The sequence below is a fragment of the Nicotiana tabacum genome, chromosome 2 (assembly GCF_000715075.1).
Source record: "Nicotiana tabacum cultivar K326 chromosome 2, ASM71507v2, whole genome shotgun sequence".
NCBI lineage: Eukaryota > Viridiplantae > Streptophyta > Magnoliopsida > Solanales > Solanaceae > Nicotiana > Nicotiana tabacum.
In genome coordinates, this window is record NC_134081.1 from 92,249,714 (window position 1) to 92,262,515 (window position 12,802).

Here is a 12,802-nt window from a genome sequence, read left to right on the forward strand (position 1 = left end):
TCGAATTCCAATAACAACTCGACCTCCAAATCTTAAATTTTTATTTTTGGAAGATTTTGTAAAAATCTTTATTTCTTCCTTTTAAATCCGAATTAAACGATGAATATAATCATAAATTCATGAAATATAATCACTTTAGGATATAGAACACTTACCCAAGTCAAAGTCGTGAAGAACTCCTCCAAAATCGCCCAGAAACCGAGCTCCAAAATCTCAAATCAAAAATGGCGAAATGACCATTTTTAGTCCTAAATGTTCTGCCCAGATTCCGCTTCTGCGGACCAATTTCACGCACCTGCGAGCTCTCTTTTGCGAGAAATTTCTCGCTTCTGCGATGCCCACTGACAATGTGACCTATCGCACCTGTGGAGAAGTTCCGCTTCTGCGGTCTCGCAGGTGCGGGATAATTTTTGCACCTGCGACCACTGCCTAGGCCTGCTCCTTTCGCTTCTGCGATCTCAACCTCGCATCTCCGATTGCGCATCTGCGCTCCATTTCATCGCAAATGCGATGACACCAGTGGTAGATTTCCAACAGTTCCTTCAAATCCAAATTTTGGTCCGTTTAACCATCCGAAACTCGCCCGAGGCCCCGGGGAGCTCAACCAATTATACCAACATGTCCCAAAATACAATACGAACTTAGTTGAGGCTTCAAACCATATCAAATAATGCTGAAATTACGAATCGCGCATCGAATCAAATTTTGAGTTTTCAAATCTTTCAACTTCTATATTTTGCGCTGAAACGTATCAAATCAATTCGGAATGACTTCAAATTTTGCACACAAGTCATAAATGACGTAATGGAGCTATTCCCATCTCTGGAATCGAAATCCGACCTCGTTATCCAAAAATTCACCCTTCGGTAGGATTTTTTCAAAAATCTTCAAATTTTCAACTTTCGCCAAATTGCGTCGAATTATCCTACGGACTTCCAAATCCGAATCCGGACATACGCCGAAATCCGAAATCGTCATACGAAGCTATTGACAATATTAAAATTCAATTCCGAGGTCGTTTGCTCAAAAGTCAACTTCTGGTCAACTCTTTCCATTTAAGCTTCAAAATGAAAATTTTCTCTTTCAATTAAATTCTAAATCTTCTGAAAAAATCCAACTCGGCCATACCCGCGGGTCATGATATATATTACAAAGTTGTTCGGGACCTTAAGTCACTAAACAGGGCATAAATTCTTAAGATGACAAGTCGGGTCGTTACAGTGCCTGAATGATTGCAGATGCACCTGCCTCAGATCTTGCACGGTTAGTGCAGAAGTGTAGCGTAAATACATAAATAACATGTACCCAGTAAATATCTAGTCTAACCTCGAAGAAGTAGTGACAAGGGGTCGACATCGACACTTACTATGGGCCAATAAATAAAGTATAAAAATTCTAAATAGGCATGGAATATATCAATAGTAATAACGCGATAATGAAAAGTAAATAAATGATTCTTTAACTAGATGTCAATTTAACATCTCCAATTAACACATACTAACTTTAACCAATACGAGCCATCAAGTAAATTATAAAGTCTCAAGTCATATAAGTAATACCAAGTGTAATCGGACTCCGAGCATTATCACGCACGATTTATGCTGAGGTGGTTCGGCCCAATCCAGAATAATGTGTACACTACCGAGGATAGACTAGCGCGAACCATAGATGCATCTATTATACTTCCGAGGTGTTCGGCCCGCTCCACAAGAAGAGAGATTACTCTACGAACTCCTATTTAACGGCTACTAATACACAAGGAGGCACAATTTCTACCAACGGTCAAGTAATCCACCAAAACTCAAAGTAATTGAAATTCGGTCTTTACGAATCCTTCATCAAGTTTCAATATAATTTAAGCACTTAAATTAATAATTAGAGTGCAATTAATACAAGTATTACATGATAAAGTCCTAAAACTATCCGAACATAAGCATGATTTGTAGCTACACACGGACTCTCATCACTTCGTGCGTACGTAGTACCCACAATTAGTAGCAAATTATAATTTAAAACACCTATGGGGTAAATTCCCTCTTACAAGGTTAGGCAAGAGACTTATCTCGTTCCAAAGTTCACTTTTTGGTGCCCAAATCACTCTAAAAAGCCTCAAGTCGGTGCCGAACAATCCGAAACTAGCCAAATGTTATATAAATTAATCAATATATACTCAAAAGTTCATAATTTAGCTATTAGAGTAATTATCCAACCCAATTTGGAAGATTCCTAAAATTCAACACATGCCCACGTGCCCGGATTACGGAAATTTTCGAATGTAAAAGTTACCCATGACCTCCCGAACTCAAATATATAATTTATTCCAATTTCCACCACCAAAACCATGATCAAATCCCAATTTTACCTAAACCCTAGTTTCTTCACAAAATCCCACTAATTTCATAATTTTTTCCATGTGTAATCTACCCATAATTCACGTGTTTAGATAAAGAATTGATAGGGATTGCTTACCTCTTGATGTTGATGAAATTCTCACACAAAACGCTCTCAAAATCACCTAAGACGAAGTGGAAAATGAGGAAAATGAAGCTAAGTCCTGTAATAAAAAGCCCTTGCACTAGTCGCAGATGTCGCATTTGCGACATCTTGTTTGCGAATGTGATGGTCGCAAATGCGACAAAAGCATCACAATTGCGAAGACTGGCCCGCACAATCAAAACACTGAAATAACATCTAGAATCATGAATCGGACACCAAAATGCATGAATTTAATCATGAAACTCAAGATCCTCTAAAAATACTTCCGCGCGTCCGATTCCTAGCAAATCAATTCGGAATGATGCCAAATTTTGCGTACAAGTCATAAATCACCATATGGAACTATTCTCGGACTCTGAATCCCAAACGGATCTCGATAAAACCAAAACCTACTCTAAACCAAACTCAAAGAACTTGAAAATCTTCAATGCGCCAACTTCAACATTAAGCGTTGAAACGCTCCCAGGTCATCCAAAACCCGATCTGAACACACGCCCAAGTCCAAAATAATCATACGAACCTATTGGAACCGTTAAATTCCGGTTCCGAGGTCGTTTACTCAAAATGTTGACTCAAGTCAAACTTGGCCACTATGGGCCACTATTAAGGAACTAAGTGTTCCAATTTCAACCACACGAACCAACCATCCCCACAAGTCATAAAACAGTAAGGCACATACAGGGAGTCTTAATTAGGAGAACGAAGATCTAGAAAGCCAAACGACCAGTCGGGTCGTAACATTCTCCACCTCTTAAACAAACGTTCGTCCTCGAATAGGTATAGAATCTTACCTGGATTGCTGAATAGGTGTGGATATCTGCTTCGCATGTCCTCCTCGGTCTCCCAAGTCGCCTCCTTGACTGGTTGACCCCTTCACTGAACCTTTACCGCAAAAATCTTCTTAGACCTCAACTGGCGAACCTGCCTGTCAACAATGGCAACTGGCTCATCCTTATAACTCAGGCTCTCATCTAGTTAAACCGTGTTATAGTCTAACACATGCGACCTGTTGGCATGATACTTCCGGAGCATAGACACGTGAAAAATCGGATGAACTCCGGATAGACTAGGAGGCAAAGCAAGCTCATAAGCAACCTCCCCAACTCACCTGAACACCTTAAATGGACCTATAAACCTTGGGCTCAACTTTCCCTTCTTCCCGAACCTCATGATTCCCTTCATCGGCGAGACTTTCAAGAGAACCTTCTCGCCCACCATAAATGATAAATTACGCGCCTTCTGATCCACGTAACTCTTTTGTCTGGACTGTGCTGTGCGATGTCACTCCTAAATCAACTTCACCTTCTCCAAGGCATCCTTCACTAAATCAGTGCCATATAACCTAGTCTCGCCGGGCTCAAACCATCCGATGGGCGAACGATATCACCGACCATACAAAACCTCAAATAGAGCCATCTCAATGCTGGACTGATAACTGTTGTTATAAGCAAACTCGTCCAAAGGCAAGAATCAATCCCACTGCCCTCCGAAGTCAATCACACATGCTTTGAGCATATCCTTCAGGATCTGAACCGTCCGCTCCAACTGCCCGTCGGTCTGCAGATGAAAAGTTATGCTGAGCTCTACCCGGGTGCCTAACTCACTATGTATTGCTCTCAAAAAGTGTGAAGTGAAGTGAGGGCCCCTATCTGAAATGATGGAAACAAGCACACCATGCAACCGAACAATCTCCTGAATGTAAATCTGGGCCAATCTCCCTGACGTGTACGTAGTCACAATCGGAATAAAGTGTGCCGACTTGGTCAACCTGTAGACAATGACCCAAACAACATCAAACTTTCTCATCGTCCGCGGCAACCCAACTATGAAGTCCATAGTGATGCGCTCCCATTTCCACTAAGGTATAACCATCTGCTGAAGTAGGCCACCTAGACTCTGGTGCTCATATTTAACCTGCTGGCAATTTAGGCATCTTGCTACATACTTAACTATGTCCTTCTTCATCAGCCGCCACCAATAATGCTGTCTCAGGTTGCGATACATCTTTGTAGCACCTGGATGAATAGAATATCGAGAACTGTGTGCCTCCTCTAGAATCCTCTCCCTCAATCCATCAACATTAGGAACACATAGATGACCCTGGAGTCGCAGAACACCATCCTCACCGATAGTAACCTCCTTGGCACCACCCTGTAGTACTGTCTCCCTAAGAACCAACAAGTGTAGATTGTCGTACTGAAGAGCCTTGATCCACTCAAATAATGAAGACTGAGCAACGACGCATGCAAGAACTCGACTGGGCTCTAAAATATCTAACCTCACAAGTCTGTTAGCCAAGGACTGAATATCCAAAGACAATGGTCTCTCCTCTACTGAAATGAAGGCCAAACTACCCATACTCTCGGCTTTTCTGCTCAAGGCATCCGCAACCATATTCGCCTTGCCCAGATGATAAAGGATAGTAATATCATAGTCCTTTAGTAACTCAAGCCACCTGCGCTGCCTCAAATTGAGATCCCTCTACTTGAACAAATGCTGCAAGCTATGATGATCTGTGTAAACCTCACAAGACACCCTATAAAGATAATGCCTCCACATCTTGAGAGCATGAACTATCGCGGCCAACTCCAAGTCATGTACGGGGTAATTCTTCTCGTGGGGTTTCAGCTGACGTGAAGCATATGCAATAACACGCCCATCCTGCATCAATACACAATCCAGGCCATCGCGTGAAATGTCGCAATACATAGTATACATCTCTGAACCGGAAGGCAACACTAACACCGGTGTTGTAGTCAATGCAGTCTTGAGCTTTTGAAAGCTCACTCGCAATTATCGAACCATCGAAATGGAGAACCCTTCTAGGTCAATCTAGTCAAAAGTGCTGCAATAGATGAGAAGCCCTCTACAAACCGGCGATAATAACCTGTTAACACCAAGAAACTCTTGATCTCGGTCGCTGTGGCAGGGCGAGGCCAACTCTGGACTGCCTCGATCTCCCTAGGATCTACCTTAATACACTCGCCCGATACAACATGCCCCAAGAATGCCACAGAATCTAACCAGAACTCGCACTTGGAGAACTTAGCATATAACTTCTGTTCTCGCAAGGTCTGAAGCACAACTCTCAAATGTTGCTCGTGCTCCTCCATGCTACGTGAGTAGATCAATATGTCATCAATGAAGACAATGAAAAACGAGTCAATATATGGCCTGAACACCCGGTTCATCAAATCCATAAATGCCGCCGAGGCGTTGGTCAAGCCGAATGATATCACTAGAAACTCATAGTGGCCATATCTAGTCCGGAAAGTCCTCTTCAGAACATCCGAAGCACGAATCTTCAGCTGATGATACCCCAATCTCAAGTCGATCTTAGAGAACACCCTGGCACCCTGAAATTGGTCAAACAAATTATTAATACGCGCCAACGGGTACTTGTTCTTAATGGTAACTTTGTTCAACTGGCGGTAATCAATGCACATCTGCATAGTCCCATCCTTCTTTTTCACGAACAATACCGGTGCACCCCAAGGCGGCACACTCGGCTTGACAAACCCCTTTGCTAGAAACTCTTCAAGATGTTCTTTCAACTCTTTTGGAGTCATGCGGTATGGTGGAATAGAGATAGGTTGGGTACCTAGAGCCAAATCAATATAGAAATCCATATCACGATCTGGTGGTATGCCTGGTAAGTCAGAAGGAAATACATCGGTGAACTCCCGCCCCACGGGCACTGAATCAATCGTCAAAGTCTCTATAGAAGTATCCCGACATAAGCTAGATAAGCTAAACAATCCTTCTTGGCCATGTATTGAGCCTTCAGGAAAGAAATAACCTGACTAGATGTACTGATATATAAACCCTTCTACTCCAATCTAGGCAACTCTGGTATCACTAAGGTAACAGTCTTGGCATGGCAATCAAGGACGGTATGGTACGGAGACAATCAGTCCATGCCCAGGATGACCTCAAAGTCGATCATGTCGAGCAACAAAAGATCTGCTATAGTCTCATAACCACAGAAAGTCACGATACAAGACCGATAAATCTGATCCACAACAACAGAATCGCCCATTAGCGTGGACACATACACAAGAGTACCCAAGGACTCGCGAGGAACACCCAAAAAATGAGCAAATAGAGATGAAACATATGAATACATAGAACCTGGATCAAATAGTACCGAAGCATCCCTACCGCGCACAGAAATAATACTTGTGATCACGGCATCCGAGGCTACTACATCTGGTCTGGCTGGAAAGGCAAGGAACCTAGCTAGTGCGCTACCTAACTGGCCTACACCTCTAGGGCGGCCCCTACCCACTGCCCTCCGCCTCTGGGTAGCCGGACAGCTGGTGCGGTAGCTAGTGCAAAAATCATAGGCTGATGACCCTGTTGTACTGCCTTGCCCCGAAGCCTGAGGCAGAATCTCCTCACATGACCAAGATCCCCGCACTCAAAGCAACCTCTCGGTGCGGAAGATGACTGACCCCTTGGGAACATGAACACCCACTGGAAGAACCCTGAATAGCCGGTGGACGTTAGGAGCTCTTTGGAATGGCGCTGAAATAGGGCCGCACTTGAGCACCCCCGAGAAGGCGGCGGTGCTGGATATGTGGCCTGCTAGACTGGCCTCTCACAAACTGACCTCTGCCCCCAGACGGAGCACCACTGAACCCTATAGAATATCAAGACCGATTGTTCCTCGGCGCTTACACTTGGCTCTGCTGACGAATAACCTCGATCCTCCAAGCTATCTCCACAACCTGCTCGTAAGGAGTCCCCATCTCAATCTCTCGGGCCATAGTGACCTGGATACCATAGTGCAAGCTCGCAATAAACCTTCGCACTCTCTCTACATCAGTGGGGAGTATCATAAGTGCATGGAGAAACAATTAGAGAATCTCGCCTCATAGTCGGTCATAGACGTCTGACCCTGTTGGAGCCGCTTGAAATGACTCCGTAACTCTTCCCTCTGATAGGGTGGGATATATCTCTCCAGAAAGAGATGTGTGAACTGGTCCTAATTCAAGGGAGGAGAACCTGCTGGTTTGTTGAGAAGATAGGACTACCACAATCTACGGGCCCTACCTTCCAGCTGAAAGGTGGTAAAGTCCACCCTGTGGGACTCCAATACTCTTATGTTGTACAGTTTGTACCTATAATGATCAATAAAGTCCTGGGACTCCTCATGTCGCCCACCGCCAAAGGCAGGAGGATATCGCCTAGTCCATCTATCCAATTGCTTCTGCAGCTCGTCGGTCGCTGCTGGTCTGGGCTCTGGTATAGCCTCTGTAACTGGTTGGGCCCCGCCCAAGGGTAGTGCACCCGGGGTCTAATATACGGCAGCAGCATGCTCTAGAGCCTGAGCGGTTGGGGTCTTTGCTCTCCCTCCCGCCTGAGATGTGGCTGGGTCCGCTGGAAATAAACCAGCCTGCATCATAGAGTCCATGAACCGCAACATACGACCCATGACCTCCTGGTATCTTGGAGCGGACATGAAATCCGTTGGGGCCGGCTCTCTGCAGGCACCTCACCCTACTCCTCAATAACAGGATCCTCCACTGGATCCATTGGTAGCACAACTAGAGCAACTTTAGGATGCCCTCGTCCTCTGCCTCTGCCTCTAGCAAAAGGGGGAGCAGTTCCTCCACGGTCGGGTACATCTACCGCGCACGTTCTCACCATCTGTGAGAGAATAAAAAAAAGATACTTAGCACAACATCAACTGCACGATAGGAGATGAAGAAAGAGAAGTTTCCTAACACCATATAGCCTCTCGAAGATAAGTACGGGCGTCTACGCACTGATCCACAAGACTCTATTAGGCCTGCTCATGATTTGTGAGACCTACGTGAACCTAGTGCTCTGATATCAAGCTGTCACGACCCAATTTTCCCTATAGGCCGTGATGGCGCCCAACTTCGCCGCTAGGCAAGTCAACGGCGAACTAGTTATGGATTTGTTCTTTTTAATAATTTCAAAGTATTTGATTTTATTTATTAAGAGAATGATTTGTAAGAATTTATAGAAAAGTAAAGCATAAACTAACGAAAGAGTAAATACAGTGAATTTAATACTCAAAACCATAAAGTGTCTTCTAGAATATTCCCAATACCCGGTGTCACAAGTGTATGAGAAACTAGTAGAATATACAAAACCTTCTATACTACTGTCTGGAATAAGATAGACAGGAAATAAATACAAAATAGAGACTGCGGGCGCTGTAGAACGGGCACAGAGAGCAGCTCAACACTATGCCTCGAGGTAACAGGGGTGCGCGCCCGAATGACTGCTAGATGCACCTGCCTCAGATCCTGCACGGTTAGTGTAGAAGTGTAGTGTAAGCACATAAACAACATGTACCCAGTAAGTATCTAGTCTAACCTCGAAGAAGTAGTGATGAGAGATCGACATCGACACTTACTATGAGCCAATAAATAAAGTACATAAATTCTAAATAGGCATGGAATACATCAATAGTAATAACGCAATAATGAATAGTAAATAAATGATTCTTTAAGTATATGTCAATTTAACATCTCCAACTAACAAATACCAACTTTAACCAATACGAGCCATCAAGTAAATTATGAAGTCTCAAGTCATGTAAGTAATATCAAGTGTAATCGAACTCCGAGCATTATCACGCACGATTTATGTCGAGGTCGTATGGCCCGATCCAGAATAATATGTACACTGCTGAGGGTCGACCGACGCGAACCATAGATGCATCTATTATACTGCCGAGGCGTTCGGCCCGCTCCACAAGAAGAGAGAAAACTCTATGAACTCCTATTTAACGGCTACTAATACACAAGGAGGCACAATTTCTACCAACGGTCAAGTAACCTTCCAAAACTCAAAGTAATTGAAATTCGGTCTTTACATCCTTCATCAAGTTTCAATATAGTTTAAGCACTTAAATTAACAAGTAGAGTGCAATTAATACAAGTATTACATGATAGAGTCCTAAAACTACCCGGACATAAGCATGATTTGTAGCTACGCACTGACTCTCGTCACTTCGTGTGTACGTAGCGCCCACAATTAGTAGCAAATAGTAATTTAAAACACCTATGAGGTAAATTCTCTCTTACAAGGTTAGGCAAGAGACTTACCTCGTTCCAAAGTTCACTTTCTGATCCCCAAATCACTCTAAAAGCGTCAAGTCGGTGCCGAACAATTCGAAACTAGCCAAATGTTATATAAGTTAATCAATATATACTCAAAAGTTTATAATTTAGCTATTAGAGTAATTATCTAAACCCAATTTGGAAGATTCCTAAAATTCACCCCCGGCCCACGTGCCCGGATTTCGGAAATTTTTGAATGAATATAAAAGTTACCCATGACCTCCCGAACTCAAATATGTAATTTATTCCAATTTCCACCACCAAAACCATGATCATATCCCAATTTTACCTAAACCCTAGTTTCTTCACAAAATCCCATTAATTTCACAATTTTTTCCATGTTTAGTCAACCCATAATTCGCTTGTTTAGCTAAAGAATTGATAGGGATTGCTTACCACTTGATGTTAATGAAATTCTCCCACAAAATGCTCTCAAAATCGTCTGAGACGAAGTGTAAAATAAGGAAAATGAAGCTAAGTCCCGTAATAAAAAGCCCTTGCACTAGTTGCAGATGTCACATTTGTGACATCTTATTCGCAAATGCGATGGTCGCAAATGTGACAAAAGCATTGCAAATGCGAAGACTGGCCATCTCTGTCAAGGTCGCAATTGCGACCAAAAACTTCGCAAATACGAAGATGGGCAGCTCGCAAAAGCAACAGAAATATTCGCAAATGCGAAGCCCTCGGTGTTTTCCCCAACCTCGCAAATGCGAATCCCTCCTCGCAAATGAGAGGTTCGCAAGTGCGAACAAAACCTCTCATTTGCGAGACCTGCAGCACCAGACTAGATTCCAAAAAACTGAAGTTCCTCCAATACTCCGAACGCGCTCGAAACTCACCCGAGCCCCCAGGACTCCATACCAAACATCCACACAAGTCTGAAAAAATCATACGAACTCGCTCGCGCGATCAAAACACCGAAATAACATCTAGAATCATGAATCGGACGTCAAAATGCATAAATTCAATCATGAAACTCAAGATCCTCGAAAAACACTTTCGCGTGTCCGATTCCTACCAAATCAACTCGGAATGATGTCAAATTTTGCGTACAAGTCATAAATCACCATACGGAACTATTCCCGGGATCGGAATCCCAAACGGATCTCGATAACACCAAAACCTACTCCAAACCAAACTTAAAAAACTTGAAAACCTTCAATGCGCCAACTTCCAACATTAAGCGCCGAAACGCTCCCAGGTTATCCGAAACCTGATTCGAACACACGATCAAGTCCAAAATCATCATACGAACCTATTGAGATCGTCAAATCCCGGTTCTGAGGTCGTTTACTCAAAATATTGACTCAAGTTAAACTTGGTCATTATGGGCCACTATTAAGGAATTAAGTGTTCCGATTTCAACCCGAACCCTTCCAAACACGAACCAACCATCATCGCAAGTCATAAAATTGTAAAGGCACATACATGGAGTCTAAATTAGGAGAACGGGGATCTAAAAAGCAAAACGACCGGTCGGATCATTATATTTAGTTCAATACTCCAGTCGATCATCAGTGTCAGTGTTCTTCTTGAGTCTGTTAGTTCACGTGTATTAAAAAATTGAGTCGTAATCAAGATGTCATTCAAAGCTTGTTAGTTGGAGTAATTGTTCGAGTATGCAAGTAATTAGAGTAACTTGTAATTTATTCAAGTAGTTGAAGTACGAGAATTGTGTGGGTATTGGTTTACAAGTCTTATAATCACTAGATTTGGCTCATTTGTTCTAGTGAAGTTGAAGTTAAAATCCTACGTGGTAGGTTGTGATTTTTGCACCTTTGAGCCGGGTGATTTTTCACGTAAAAATTATTTTTTTTTCTATTTATTTCATTTACGCGTAAGAAGTTAGGTAAAGAACTAAGTTCTTTAGTAATTTAGAAGAGCACGCAAATTAACACAATAGTTTTTTTTATATTTTGTATTTGTATTAGAAAATCTAGTAAACATGTATAAATATTTAATTGAGAACCGAATAACCAAAAAATATTATGAATTCGATGACAAATTTAAAATTCATAAAATTTAAATTTTGACCCTGACTTTATCGTACCGAAACTAAATGATACGATTGTGACATTTTGGTCACTCTCTATTTGAAGCATCCACATCAAGTATATGACAATCTGCCGAGAGGACCTGTTTACAAAAGCATACGATCAGATAGGGAGACAAAAATAAACAAAAAAGAAACAGCAACTTTTCGAGAACAGCTTGATCGTATTTTTTAAATCGATTGAGTGAGTAAAGATTAGCTAAAGTGTAATCATAGTTGTTTGGAACACAAGAATGAAACACGAATACGTTACAGTAATAATTATAATAGTGAAAAGTTTCTCGAAACTCGTTAAAGCATACCTGGCTTCTCGTTGGAAAAGAGAAGTTTTGGTGATACTCTTTGCTGCTTTCTTTCATGTGCACGTGTACCCTATATTATATTGCTCCTCCCTCGTAATTTTGTTCTCTACTTCTCTTTTCCTTTTGGCCTTTTCGGTAAAAGAAAGATGTAATTATAAAATAATATCTTTTCTAGCAAATAAACAAAGTCTCGTATAAGTGCTATAACACATTAGGACTGCTTCGTTTGGTTGGAATATGAGAATAATTAATCTCTAAAATCCTGCATGGGACTTACACTATCACGGAAGATTGTGAATTAACTAGCACACAATCACACACAAAGTAAATAGAGAAGAAAAATTAACATAAAAATTTAACGAGGTTCGGCTAAGCCTAATCCTCGGGGCAGAAGCAGAAAGAGTTTTCCACTATTAATGAGGAGAAAAACACAATACAATATGTAGAATCCCCAACTACAACCCATATATATATATATATATATATATATATATATATATATATATATATATATATATATATATATATATATATATCCCAAATAGTCTCAAACCTATAAGAGAAAGGTTTTTCAATTTGTTCAAGTAGTAGATACATTTCAAGTGGTAGATACAGATAAATTTATTTACCCGGAAAATGGTACAGTTGAATTTGTACGTGGTTTCTAGACAAGTGAATCAATTTGATCCCTTAAGATAATGAATCAATCAATTTGGATGCAAGATACTTAGCTCAAATATAGATAAAACGATAGATATGGAGAGCCCGGGGATAGAGTTTCCGGGTACGATGATGATAAGAACAACAAGCTAGAAAAATAGTATCAAGATGTTATATTAGAATAATCC